Source organism: Lissotriton helveticus, chromosome 7 (assembly GCF_964261635.1).
Source record: "Lissotriton helveticus chromosome 7, aLisHel1.1, whole genome shotgun sequence".
Classification (NCBI taxonomy): domain Eukaryota; kingdom Metazoa; phylum Chordata; class Amphibia; order Caudata; family Salamandridae; genus Lissotriton; species Lissotriton helveticus.
The window spans coordinates 1,782,551,530-1,782,565,617 of record NC_136068.1 but is presented as its reverse complement, the minus strand read 5'-3'; positions in this window follow the sequence as shown (position 1 = coordinate 1,782,565,617).

Below are 14,088 nucleotides of genomic sequence, written 5' to 3'. Positions count from 1 at the left end.
TTAAACCCAGTCATACCACACTGATTAATATATGCAAAAAAGCATTTTCATTTTTTCTTTGTACTCGGTGTAGGTTAGAAAGTAAAACACGTCATCTTCCGCTTCTTTAGGAATGACAACAGGAAAACGCAGAGTTCAAAATAGCAGGGACATGTACAGGCTGACGACAGGGGTCACAGGCAGCAGCAGTGTTAGAGATGAGAGACAGGAAGAGTAAAGAGGAGAAGAAACAACAAGAGAGGAGAGAGATAAAACTGAGCAAAGTAGAAGAAAAGGAGGAGAGCAAATCGGATACAAAGAGAAAGCAGCCATGATGTGAAGAATAGAGCATTAAGAACAGAGAAGATAGAATGAATGGATGTGGAGTACAGGACAGAGGAAAAGAAGCAGACAAATGATGAAATGGAGACACAGCTAATCACTGCTAGAGAGGGATAGTAAAGAGCCAAGACCAAGGGGAGAGAGAGCAGAACATGGATAAAAGAGAAGAGAAAAAAGGGCAGGGCTAAAATGAATAGAGGGCAAATCGGAAATACAGGGTGTGACAAAGGTGATAGAAAACAATTAGAGAGGTGAGAGGATAGACTCTTAGAGCAAAGACTTAGGGGACATACAACAGAACAAGGTTAGAAGATAGAGACTGAGGCAGTGAGAGTGTTTAAAGTGGGGCTCATCGGAGGAATACGTGAGCGGTAGCCTCCTTGGCAACATTTTCAGCACCTGCACTTCTTTTTTACAAATTAAGCACTGTGTGTATTACGATCTCTTCCACACGCTCAATTAATACACAGTGATACAAGTCTGAAACTTGAGCACAATCATCCACGTCATATCGTCTACACTCTCTGCCATGAGCCACCTGATACAATCAGTGCTCGAGGAGCAGGGACTGCCTGCCTACCTTTAATGGGCATTCGAGCTCAAAAAATTGAATGACATAACTTTTGTAATGATCTTTAAAACTAAAATATGCACTGATAAGCTGCCCTTGCGTTCATTCCCTTAAGCGTGCTTGGGAAGTGAAAGTTCTGTTGCTTTGGAATCTTTCAAGGAGGAACCTGGGTTGGTACCTCCACATGATGTGCAAATTATTTAAGAGAGGAGACGTAGCTACTGCCTGTTCCTGATGTAAGCACAACCACGACTCCATTAGCACAGCTGCTTCCTGTTTATGTCTTCAACAACCAATCGCAAATGCATCTGAAATATAATAAAACGCTTCGGAAATGTCCATCATAGTTTACAACCAAACAAACTACGCTTCTGGGAAGGGCCAATGGCACAGCAGGCTTGGTGAATGAATCGCGGGAAGGCTACGAGAGTCGAACCTTTACCTGAAAACGATCACTTCTCAAACTGAAAACATGGGGGAAATACATCAAAGTGGTAGCCAGATTTCCAGATTATCTGCCTTGAATCTATTTGTTTTTGATCAAGCACAAAGCTATCTCAGAATGAATAAGAAATGTACTGCACAGCAAACAACAATACCCATCGAAAATACTGGAATATAAATCTCCAGGAATGTACCAACGGTGCCAGACTATTCTTGCCGGCTATAACTATGCATCATGCGGGTCAGCGTGACAGACTCAACTCGACAATTAAAATTTCAGAACTACAATACATAATTCATGCTGGGAATGAAGTTGCAAACCGTGACCAGATACAGCTACGGAGTCTCCATTTTAATTTATATGTCTTGGTAATGAATCTCACTAACTCCAAAATCTCAATTGCTTTTTCAGTTTGTTCAAGGCAATTAGAAAGCAGGGCCAGTTCCACGTTAAAAAAACATAAAAATGTGCAATGCAATAGGTCCCGCATTCAAATGCAAGACGTATGGCATTGAAAATAAATGGCCGCCTTTGTCCAGGCTGCTTGAAAGCGAAAGCGAGCATGGCAATGTAGTAATTATGTACCCCCACAGATGAGGCAGAGGCAGGTTTGAGGGGAAAATATAACTTTTAATGCTTTCGGGGCTTGGAGCGCCGGGAGCCACGTCCGTGCAAAGCTCGGGCTCCACGCTATCTAAAATGGCGGCCGTGTCTGGCGTCATCACGTGACGCCGACGCCGACAACTAGAGCGCTAACACTACATATCTCCCTCCTTTAATGAACCAACAATTGCAAAATAGATAGCAAGGAGTCCAAAAGTCTTGCTGCTCAATACTCAGCATTTTCCCATCTCATAGTCTCTATATTTGGCTGGTCTTACCACTGTTCTCTCAGATCGGGTAAGTCTCACCGGGGTAGCTGGAATTTCCTTGGCTTCTTCTTGACAGGTACTAGACTCTCGTCTTCCTCCACTCACGTGGCACTCCCTCTGTGAAGCATTTCTTTGGTTCTCCTGATGTACCCCAATGCTCTGATTGTCCCACCTTCTTGCTGACTCTCCATCATTCACTGTTTTTTCTCTCACAAGGACTATCTCCTCAAGGGGTTCACTTTGCTGGTCACTTTCCTCTTTAGTCCACTGCAGTATCTTGTTGCATTTGGACATCCTGTCCTGGGACCAAACCTTTCATTCACTCAGTAGCGCCGCTCTGCTGTAAACCTCCTTTACTTGTAAAGGTGCACTGAATTTGCTATCACCTTTTATTCTCAACTGGGCCAGTTTAACGCGAACCCACTCTCCTTTTTCCAACATCGTTTCTTTGGCATTGCGCCTTTTACTAAAATGTTCCATATACACCTTCTGTGCTTTTTCCAGGTTGTGATGGACCACCGCAGGGGACCACTTGCTTGTGATTGTCCGTTCTTTCCATGCTACGTTATCCTTGGTGAAGAGATCCCTACCTCTCAAAATTTTGTAGGGACTGTATCCTGTGCTGGTAGGGGTGATCCGGTATGCCCACACTGTGCTTTTTAGTTCCTTCTCCCATTTTTTTCCGGCCTCTATCACCGCTTGCACCGATCTCATAATGACTCAATTGAACCGTTCAGCTAAGCCATTTCCAGCCGGAATGTACTCTGACGTGTGCTTGATCTTGATCGCATTCCGAATCATATATGTGTTCCACTTATGTCCGGAGGTCCCAGGTTCCAGCTGTTGTTCGAAGCTCTCTTTCCACACTTTCCGTTGTACTATGGTATACGGGGATTCCGAATCTGCCTCCATTTGTATTCGCAGTCCACCAATAGCCAAGTCACATTGCAGTTTCTTGGAGCGATTTCAGTCTCTCCCTAGTATTTGTTCTTCGAAGCACAACACATTGTCTTCCTCTTCCACTCCACCTATACCTTCATCTGCTTCCTGTGTAACATATTTGACAGAGGAACTTCCCATCGTACGCCAACCTACTTTCTCCTAGTGTCGTACTATGCCACAAAACATACATTTGGTGCGGAACGCTGAGCATAGTTTATCGTGGGCTGCGTGGGACTAGCTACCGCACCTGTAACACCCATTCTTGTTGGCATTCAGTGTGTTCCTCCCTGTCGCTGGTCTGGGCGTCCATCTAGACAAAGTCTTCTTATCCCCTGTCTCCGCTCTACCTTTATCCGGTGAACCTGCTTCAGTGACTTTGTTGACCATCGGTCTTGTGGCGGTCTCTTTCTTTTCAGCCTACGCACATCTTTTCGATAACTCTGCCTTCTTTACCATAGCTATGACCACCTTCAAGGAGCACTAGCTCTACCACATATTTAGAAATTCCCTGGGCGCCCAGTACCGGGCCCAGAATATCTATGGACAACTCTTCCCAAGGGTTGTTGGGATTGTCAAACTTACCCAGGGAGGGCTGCAACAAGTTTTGGGATTTATCCGTATTTTGACACTGCACACATTCTCGGACATGCCGTTCTATTTGGGTATTCATCGCTGGCCACCAGTAAGTTTGTTTTGTTCGGAGTTTGGTTTTTTTTTTTTTATAAAATTTTTATTTGTAGTTTTTGAGAAACAAAACAACACATATAGGGTACCGAGGCACCATACAGAGCCCACACGGGCGCAAAGAAGTTTCATGAGTCAACATAAGCATAACAGAAGCCAGCATCAAGTCCCATGACTCAACGACCAGGTCAGTGCGGCCGACTGCGTATCTTAGAATCGAGGAGGTCAGGCAGGGGTCCCTCCATCCCGCGAGTCCTCCTATCAGAATCGCACAAACTATGGCTACATCTGCAAGTACCTCAGCAAACCTAAAACCATGAACAAGAAAAACTCCCCCCCCCTCCCTCCCACCCCTCCCCATGGTGGCGACTTCACACATCTCAACACTCATTCCATGCACATCACTAAACTTGAAACAGATGCAGGGACCGTAGGGAAGCCGGGCACACAGCGGAAGGCAGGCCCTTAGAGAGGAATGCGACCAAAGGACCCCACTGAAACTGGAAGTTTTTGAAGTTGTCGAGGAAGATGTCCGCCATTCTCTCCATGCCCAGCAGCCTCCACAGTCGAGCGTGCCACAGCGAGATTGCCGGTGCCTCCTTCTTTTTCCATGCAGCAGCCAATGTAATCTTGGCAGCGCCAATACAAAGCCATAAGATTTTCTTATCTGCCCTCGTCTGATGTTCCAAACCGGGGTCTCGCAGGCCCAACAGCACAGAGGCCATAGAATCCTCAATGGGATATTGAAGAATATCCCTGATGTGCGAGAGGATTTCCTCCCAGTACGGCCGGATCACTGGGCAGTCCCACCAGATATGCTGGAAGTCCCCGAGGAGCCCACATCCCCTCCAACATTTGTCAGAGGTGGCGGGATAGATGCGGTGGAGCCTAGTAGGGCACATATACCATTGCATAAGGGTCTTGAGGTGGGCCTCCCGCAGTTGGAGCGAGTGGTTAAAAGCTGTCAGGTCCCGCCATAACGCCGACCACTCCCTGTCGGAGATATCCCTACCTATCATCCCTTCCCAGTGCTCCATGTATCTCGGCCTAGGCGAGATCGCTGATTGAAGTAGGAGCTGATACAGGAAGGAGATGACTCCCTTCATGACGGACGTTCGCAATATAAAGGCCTCGAAAGGAGACGGCGGTCTCGTAGCTGCCTCCCGCATGCCCGGCGACGTGGCCCAATGGAGCAGCTGAACATGACGATATCGATCAGACTGGGGGATCCCATAATCCCTCATGCAGTTATCAAATGTGAGGGGATCCTGACCGTGGAATAAGTGAGTCACTGCCCTGCAGCCACCTTCTCTCCAAGCGTCAAAGGGCCCCTCCTGAATTGCCGGGGGGAAAGTCGGGTTAAAGTGCACCGGTGTAAACGGCGAGGGGAACGTGGTCCAGCGTTCGTCCGATGCAAGGGTATCCCACACCTTAAGCGTGGTACCCGTGGGGGTACTAATATAAGCGTTCAGAGGTCGATCCCCCTTAGGTTTCCAAGCCAAGTCCCATATCGACCTGCCCGCCACGCTCCGGTCCATATGTAGCCAATGTTTGTCAGACTGTTGTTGCGACCATTCCACCAGTACCCTCAAGTGCGCCGCTTTATAGTAGAGCTGTAGGTCAGGCAGCCCCACACCACCCTCGGATTTCGGACGACGCAACACCAAGAAAGAAAAACGTGCTCGACCCCCTTGCCATACGAAACGCAGAATCTGCGTCTTGAGGCGCCGAAAATAGTCACCGTCCAGGGGGATAGGCAAGGCCTGAAATAGATATAGGAATTTAGGGAGGAGGACCATCTTCACCGCGTGAATCCTACCCAACCACGACAGGAACTTGGGTTTCCATCTCTCCAGTTCCGCTCGAGTCTTCGCTAGCACCTGCGGGAAGTTGGCCGAGAACAACCCGCCTACAGTCGGAGTCAGGTGGACCCCCAAGTATACAATGGAGCTCGCGGCCCACGCCAGAGGCGTCAGGGGGCGCACGCGTTCCAACTCAGGCCCCGAGAGAGTAAGGTTCAAGACATGGGATTTGCCATAGTTTACCTTGAAGCCGGCCACCTCCTCATACTGCCGCAAGGTCTCCATGACGCAAGGCAATGAGCCTTCTGGGTCCGCTATGGAGAGGAGAATGTCGTCTGCGAAGAGCGTGATTTTGTGTTGCTCTCCCGTGAACGGTATGCCCCGAATCCCCTCCTGCTCCCGCACCGCCACAGCCAGGGGTTCAATGCTAAGCGCGAACAAGAGCGGTGAAAGAGGGCAGCCCTGTCTAGTGCCCCTAGAATGCGGAAAAAACGGTGATATGTGACCATTGACAGTCACGCGGGACCGAGGGTCGGAAAAGTTAGCCCTTACCATGGTGATAAACCTCTCCGAGAAGCCAAACGCTACCATTGTACGAAACAGAAAGCCCCAGTCCACTCGGTCGAAGGCCTTTTCGGCATCCAGCCCCACCAGGACCGCTGGTATGCGGAACCGATTAGCCTTTTCTATTAGATGTACCACCCTGCGCGTATTATCGTGAGTTTGACGCCCCTTGATAAAGCCCGACTGGTCAGGTTGAATAATCGCCGGCATCAAGTCTTGTAACCGTTGCGCTAGGATCGCGGAGTATAGTTTGGCATCGATGTTGAGGAGCGCTATGGGGCGGTATGAAGCACACTGAGTGGGGTCTTTCCCCGGCTTTGGCAGCACCGTGATCACCGCTTCCGTCAACGAGCCAGTTGAGGATCCAGACGCTGCCATGTCATTAAAAAGGGACACCAGAAAATCGCATAAATCAACGGCGTACATTTTATAAAAAGCTGCAGTAAAGCCGTCCGGCCCGGGCGCCTTGTGTAGTTTTAAGTTCTTGATAGCCCCCAGAACCTCCTCCCCGACAATCGGCCCCCCCAGCAGCTCATTCCACTCCTGGGACACCTGGGGAAGGGGTAAACTCCGCAAATACTCCGTCTGTGCTTCCGCACGCGGCCTGGCCCCTGTGTAGAGGTCGGCATAAAAGCGGCCAAAGATGGCCGCCTTCGTCTCGTCCCTATGTTGCTCCTCACCCGTAGCATCCCGAATACCCCCGATAAATTCCCGTTCCCGCCTGTCCCTCAGCTGTCGCGCCAGATGCCTTCCCACCTTGTTACCACTAGAGTAGGATAGCCGGCCCAATCTCAACAGTGTCAGTTCAGCCCTATTGTTGTAGTGCGCTCTCAATTTCCCCCGGACCGCGGTCAAGGGACGGAGGGTCACCCGCAAGGGTTTAAGCTTATGGGCCTGTTCAAGACGCGTCAGTTCACGTTCTAAGTCCTCTCGTTCCTTGCGCCGCAACCGGTTAAGGTTCGCATTGAGTCCCAAGCACGTACCCCTGATAGAGGCCTTAAAGGCGTCCCACGTATTATACACCGAGGTGTCGGACACGGGGTTAAGGTCAAAGAACTCCCTGATGGCCTTCCGCAACACCTTGGAAGAGGTGTCGTCCCTTAACACCGAGGCCGGGAAATACCATTTCCGATGCCCACCATCGGACGGCGACCAGCGAAGACTAAGCACCAGCAAACTGTGGTCAGACACCGAGAGTGGAAGAATGGTGGCGTCAACAATGTCCCCCCTGAGGGCCTGGCCAAGAAAAATGTGATCCAAGCGTGAGTAGGAGTGGTGTACGTGTGAAAAGAAGGTGTAATCTCGTGTGGTAGGGTGGAAAAAGCGCCAGCCATCAACCAGTCCCAGCTCCCCCACCAACTGCTGTGAGGAAGCAGAGAACACCCCCGCCCCAGCTCTATGAGACCCAGAGCAATCTACATCCTTATCCCACACCAGATTAAAGTCCCCCAGAAGGAATAAGTGGCCTTCAGCAAAATCACCCACTCTCTGCAATAAATCTTGTAAATACTGATTCTGGCCCGCATTAGGCAAATACGTCACCACAAACGTACTCATCTGCCCCAAGACCAGACCCTTCACCATTAACCAGCGGCCCTCCTTGTCATTGCGAATGTCTATAGGTTGGAAGTGCAAAGCAGCGCGGAACAGAAGCGCCACCCCCCTATGTTTCGTAGCCGCAGATGCCCTGTATACCAGGGGATAAGCCTTGTGTCGCAGGCGCAGTTCGTCTTTGCGCGCCAGATGGGTTTCTTGGAGCCCAACCACATCCAACTGATGGTCAACGATATACTTCCATATTTTCTGTCTTTTCTGCGGTGAATTCAAGCCTTTAACATTCCAAGTCCCTATACTAACCGGCATAGTGGAACCAAAAAAAACACAGCTTTCAGAAGGCTTTCCAGGACACCCCTCCTCACAATCAGAAGGCCACCCGACAAGCATTGCCCGAGACAACGATCCATCCCTCCTCCCCATGCCTCTCCCCATGCGCCAGCTCCATACCCGGATGCTTCCCGCACCTCAAACAGCCCCACAGCCCGGTCCACGCACTCCCCCGACTCCCCCCTCCAGCCCGGCCACACACACCACACATACCACAGCTCTCGCATGTCGCCACCAACGCCCCCCTGCACAATTCCCCCCCAGAAGACCCCCCCCCCCTTCCTCCCCTGTAAACAAGAGAACAACATAAGAAAAGAACTCAGGACACTGAACCTGACAAAGTCACACAGCAGTTCCAGTGGGTCATATTCCAAGAGGCCCCATCCGGACTGGGAGTGGGGCAGGGGCGCCATCCCGGCGACCCCCAGGGCCCGTACCGGGGTGTCTTCTCCAGAAAAGTACACACGAACCCCGGTACCTTAGGCCAGTGCCCCTCCGGCCCCAAACCAAACCAGCTGAAGCTTAGGCAGCCCCAGAGCTTTGTTGCGATGACGGAAGCGTGGCGGAGGCCACAGAGGCCACAACGTTCCCTCTTTCCTGCTGGCTAGCCGCGCGATCGGGCCCTCCGTGGCTCTCCGGACCCACCCTGTGCCAGGACGAGGAACGGCGCCTCCTCCTCGGCGAAGGACTCCGACGCCCCGAAGCCGGGGACCCCTCCTCAATCCCCAAAAGTGCCTTTGCTTCCCGGAGAGAGCGAATCTGCGCCAACCTGTTCTGCCAGCGAAAGATGATCCTGAAGGGGTGGCCCCAGGAGTAGGAGATACCATGCACCCGAAGATAGGCAGTGACGGGACGGAACTCGCGCCTCTTCTGGAGTGTTGACGCAGCTAGGTCCTGGTAGAGTTGAGGACGATGATCGCGAAACTGCAGAGAAGGGATGTCCCGAGCCTTTCTTAGGATTCTTTCTTTGACCTGGAAGTCGTGGACACACACGAGGATATCCGGAGGAGGACCTCCGTTCCGCCTGGGCAGGCCCACTCTATGAACACGATCCATTTGTATCTCCCGCATGTCGTCTTCATTCAGGATCTGGAGGAAGAGGGCCTGCACATACTCTCGGAGATCTCCCGCTTCACCATCCCATGGCACCGCCCTAATGCGAATGTTGTTCCAGCGGGAACGGTTCTCGAGGTCCTCAGCGTGGGCCTGCAGATCAATATTCTGTTCCATGACACGGAGCACGTCCTGCTGCAGCAAGTGGACATCATTAGCCATAGTAAGATCATGATCCTCCAACGTGACCACTCTGTCCCCAATACTGTCGACATCCCTCCGCACCTCGCGGAGATCCGACGTGAGCTGGGAGCGGAGCTCCGTTATATCGTCCTTGATGGAGGCAAAGAGCTTCTTCATGAAGGCCTTAGTTGCTGGGGCCTCATCATCAGATCTCCCCGACGACGAACTCTGGCCCGGGGAGGCCGGGGCTTGAGAGCCCTTAGCAGACCCCTCTTTCCCAGTTTTCCCCTTGCGAGCATTAGCGGCCATCACTGCCTCAGCCTCTCGCCCCCAGGAGACAGAATAGCGCTCCGCTACGGATTGGCGGGAATGGTTGTCCAGGGAGACTCACAGAGCCACCAGCCGCTTTCCCGCGTGCCAAAATGTAGAAATGCTTAGGTAGTGCCGCCCTTCAGTCCAGTGCGCCAGTGGGGACCGCAGGGGGGGGGAACGCGTGGCAGCGCCAAGGGAGCCGGTTGTCCAGTGATGCCGTCCCGCTACACCACCGCCGCGTAGATCAAGCAGCGTTATCCCCCCAGTCCGCCTAGTACCATCTCCAGTCCAGGTCACCTTATATCAAACGCTCACCGGATCAGCGTCGCCTCCAGGGCCCGGTCGCCAGGCAGTCACACCTCCAAACAGACGCACCCTTCCTCCAGGCGACCCCCGTTGCAGTGCTGTGGGTGCTGGGCAAGGAGCCTATCAGTAAGCCTCTGCAGGGGCTTCGGGTACCGACGCACCCTCCGTCTATCTGCCCCCACCGGATCAGGCTGTCCCCCAGTGCCCAGGAAGGCTGAAACCGGCACCGCCGCTTGTATGCGTCACCTCTTCACCTGGGGGGGCAAGTCCGCCCCTGCTGAAGCAGCGGAGCGGTCCCCGATCAAGGGACGGGACTCCGGAGCAGCGCCGCCCGCCTCCGGACTAGGCCGCAATCCCCGGCCTCAGTTGATCCTCCGGCCGGGCCTCCATGCACGCCAACGCGGCTCCAGGCTCCGCCCCCTCCGGAGGCTCCAGGTCCGGAGCTAGGCGGGCGGCCGCCGACGGTCAAGAATGCACAAAGGCGCCTTCCGGGCAGCTCGGGTAACACCCGGCACACCAGTCGCCGAACTGCTCCGCCACGCTTCTCTCCTCAGGCGGGTTCTCAGCTCGGAGATCTGCGCCGACCCCAGGCACCGGGTAGTGCGGCCGACACAGGCTCGTGTCCCTCGGTGCAGGGGAGCTCAGGGGTCACCCCAGTGCCAGACCCCACTCTGGGGGAGCCCGGGTGCAATTTGCCGGTACAGGAGGCTCCGGTGCTGCCGCTGTAACAAGGCTATGCTAGGCCGGGCGCCGGAGGGGACACACAACACGTCCTACTCCGTCGCCATCTTGGCCACGCCCCCCGGAGTTTGGTTTTTACAATGCCCAGGTGACCTTCGTGTAGAATGGCTAGTAGTTGCGGAACTAGGGACACAGGAGGAACTACCTTGGCTCCTCTTAACAAGAAAGTACCCTGATCTCCAACTGACAGTTCCTCATGTACTTCAAAGAAATTTCTGTGCTCTGCCTTTAAGGGTCTTTTTTCCGGCCATCCCTGCAGCACAAACTTTTTCACCCTCTTATCTTATCCTATCTTAGATGCAATTTGTAAAGCGCACTAACGCTGAAGCTTCTTGGCGCTGGTAGACAGAATGAGCAGATGAGGAGGGAGCGTAGGCAGCAGAATTCTAGCTAAGGGGAGGGAAGAGGTAAGTTTTTAACAGTTGTCTGAAATTCAGGAGGGAAGAGGAGGATTTGATTGAAAGAGGAAGGAGGTTCCACAGAACGGAAGCTAGATAGGAGAAGCGACGACCGCCGAATTTCTTGGTTTTGATTTTAGAAATGACTAGCAGATGACTGTGGGCTGATCGGAGGTTTCGTATTGGACAGTAAGGGCGGATGAGAGATTTCAGAAACGCTGGACCAGAACAACGAAGGGCTTTGAAGGTAAGACATACCACCTTGAAGGCTGCCCTTTGGACTATTGGGAGCCAATGAAGGCTGTGGAGCAAAGGCTTGGCCGATTGCCATCTGGGGATTCCATGAATCAAGCGAGCCGCTTGATTCTGGACGACTTGGAGGCGGTGTGACAAGAATTGTGGGAGACCGTGGTAGATGGAATTAGAAAAGTCCAAACGGGAGAGCACGAGTGAAATGACAACTTGGGTGAGTGCCGCAGGGGGAAGTAAATGACGGACTTTGCGGATCCTCCGAAGCTGATACATTCAGGAAGAGACTACCGCTCCCACTTGGGCTCTGAGGGATAGTTCGGCGTCTATGATTATGCCCAGACTCTTTACTGCTTTTGCAGGGACTAGGGGAGAGCCCAGCTCCGGAGGCCAGAACTGCGGGCCCTAGTAAGCATGACTGAGTCCAGGGAGGAGGAGCTCAGTTTTCCCGGGGTTCAACTTCAATTGGTTCTGGTTCATCCAAAGTTGGATGTGCATCATGACTGCGTGGAACGTCGTACTGGCCTGTGGTGAGTTGAGTGAGAGGATGATTTGTAAATCGTCAGCGTAGTTGTAGACGATAATGTCCCATTTCTGCAAAGATTGGATCAGTGGCCGGAGGTATAAATTAAATAAAAGCGGTGAAAGGGAGGAGCCCTGAGGAACTCCACAGGACGTAGGGGTTTTTTTGGCAGTGAAGGGTCCCAAACGGACCGCCTGTGTTCTTCCAGTGAGGAAGGACTTGACCCACTCAAGGGCGGTGGCCTGGATGCCTGCCTGCTCGACACGGTGGAGAAGGATGTTATGGTCCAGCGTATCGAACGTGGCAGACAAATCCAGGAGAACGAGGGCTTGGGGGGACCCAGCATCCGCATTGCTCCTGAGTGTGTCCAGAACCGCCACGATGACGGCCTCGGTAGAGGCCGTCATCCCTCACAAGGTCAGCATCCTTCTGATAGGCTTCTTTCTATTGCTGCCCACTTATTACTTTCTCATGGTCTTCTAGGAAAGCCACACTGATGTCCTCTTCCTCCGTGATAGACGGTGCTTCCTCCATGGCTGAAGCCCTGCTTCAGTAATCCGCTACCTTATTTAGTGTTCCTGGATGTACTCTACATCATACCTGTAATCCAACAGTTTTAACATCATCTTCGCTGATCCGGGTGTAGCATTGGCATGCCCGCTCGACGTGAGTACTTTAATCAACGGCTTGTGATCTGTCCTGAGTTTGAACCTCTTACACCAAAGGAATTGTTGAAACTTCTCCATGGCCCAGACTGTCGCCAACATCTCTTTCTCCACCACGCTGAACTTCTGTTCTGTGGACGACAGGGACCAGGACGCATAGCTGATGGTGACCGCTCCTCCTTCTCTCGTTTCTTGCATTAGGACTGCTCCTAATCCTTTCTCACTGGCATCTGTGGTTAGTATTGATCTCGCCTGTTGGTCAAACCCTTGTAGCGGCACTGCTGTACAGATATTCTCCTTAATCCTCTGGAACTCACTTTGCATTTCCTCTGTCCACTCGAACAATGTTTTGTCTCTGAGGAGTTGGCGTAATTGGTGAGTCTTGGTTGCAAAGTGCGGCACAAATTTGCTGTAATACTCAGCCATCCCTAGGAAGGAGCGCACTTCTTCCTTGCTCCTTGGCGGTGGTGCGTCCCTTATGGCCTTGGCGTTGGCTTTCTTGGGCGTGATCCTTTGATCACTGATCTCATGACCCAAGAATGTGACTGACGTCATCCCAAAATGACAGTTCTCCCATTCAGTGGTTAGGCCATTCCTTTCCAAGACCTGCAACACCTGGAGCAGTGTCGTATCATGGTCCGCATTGTCTTTGCCCATTATCAGAATATCATTCTGAAAGTACTGTACACCTTCAGTATTCCTAAACAGCGTGTACATGAGTTTCTGAAACACGGCCGCTGCTGATGCCAGCTCGAATGGCATCCTCCGAAACTGGTAGCACTCGAATGGGGCTATGAATGATGTCAGCTTGCGGCACGTGTCATGTAGGGCTATTTGGTGATATGCTGACGTGAGATCAATGGTAGAGAACTTTTTTACCCCTTTAGTTTTGGCCATTATTTCGTCAATCCTTGGTAATGGGAATCTTTCAACCACAATGTTCTTATTCAGCTCTCTCAGGTCCACACATAGACAAACCCTGCCATTCGGTTTCCTCACTACCTCCAGGGGAGATAGCCATTCCGCGCTGTTTATTGGCTCAATGATCCCGTTGTCTTACAGCCTCTGTATTTCTGCTTGTACCATCTCCCTAACTGCTAGGGTATGTTTCTCACTTTGTGGCACACCGGCTTGGCCTCCGATCTGATCTCTATCTTATGGGTGAATTTCGTCAGTTTCCCCCTTTGCCTCCAAATACTGAGAAGAAGTCCTCTTTTAAGTTGGAGACGTTTAGCTGTTGCCCTGGACTGGTCATTAGTACTTGTGTGTCTCCTCCAGGATTCAACTGCATGCCCAGGTCGCCTTGGTCGACCCAACCCAGGACTGATGGACCCTTTTCAGCCACATACAACTTGCACGTCACACTTCGGTCCTTGAACTCGAACTTAAGAACTCGATATCCCACCATGGGGATCGGCTCCCCTGTAAATGTGACTGGTCGTATGTTCGGAGGTTCCAGCTGTTGTTCGAAGTTCTCTTTCCACACTTTCCGTTGTACTGTGGTATACCGGGATCCCGAATCTGCCACCATTTGTATTCGCACTCCACCAATAGCCATGTCACATTGCGGTTT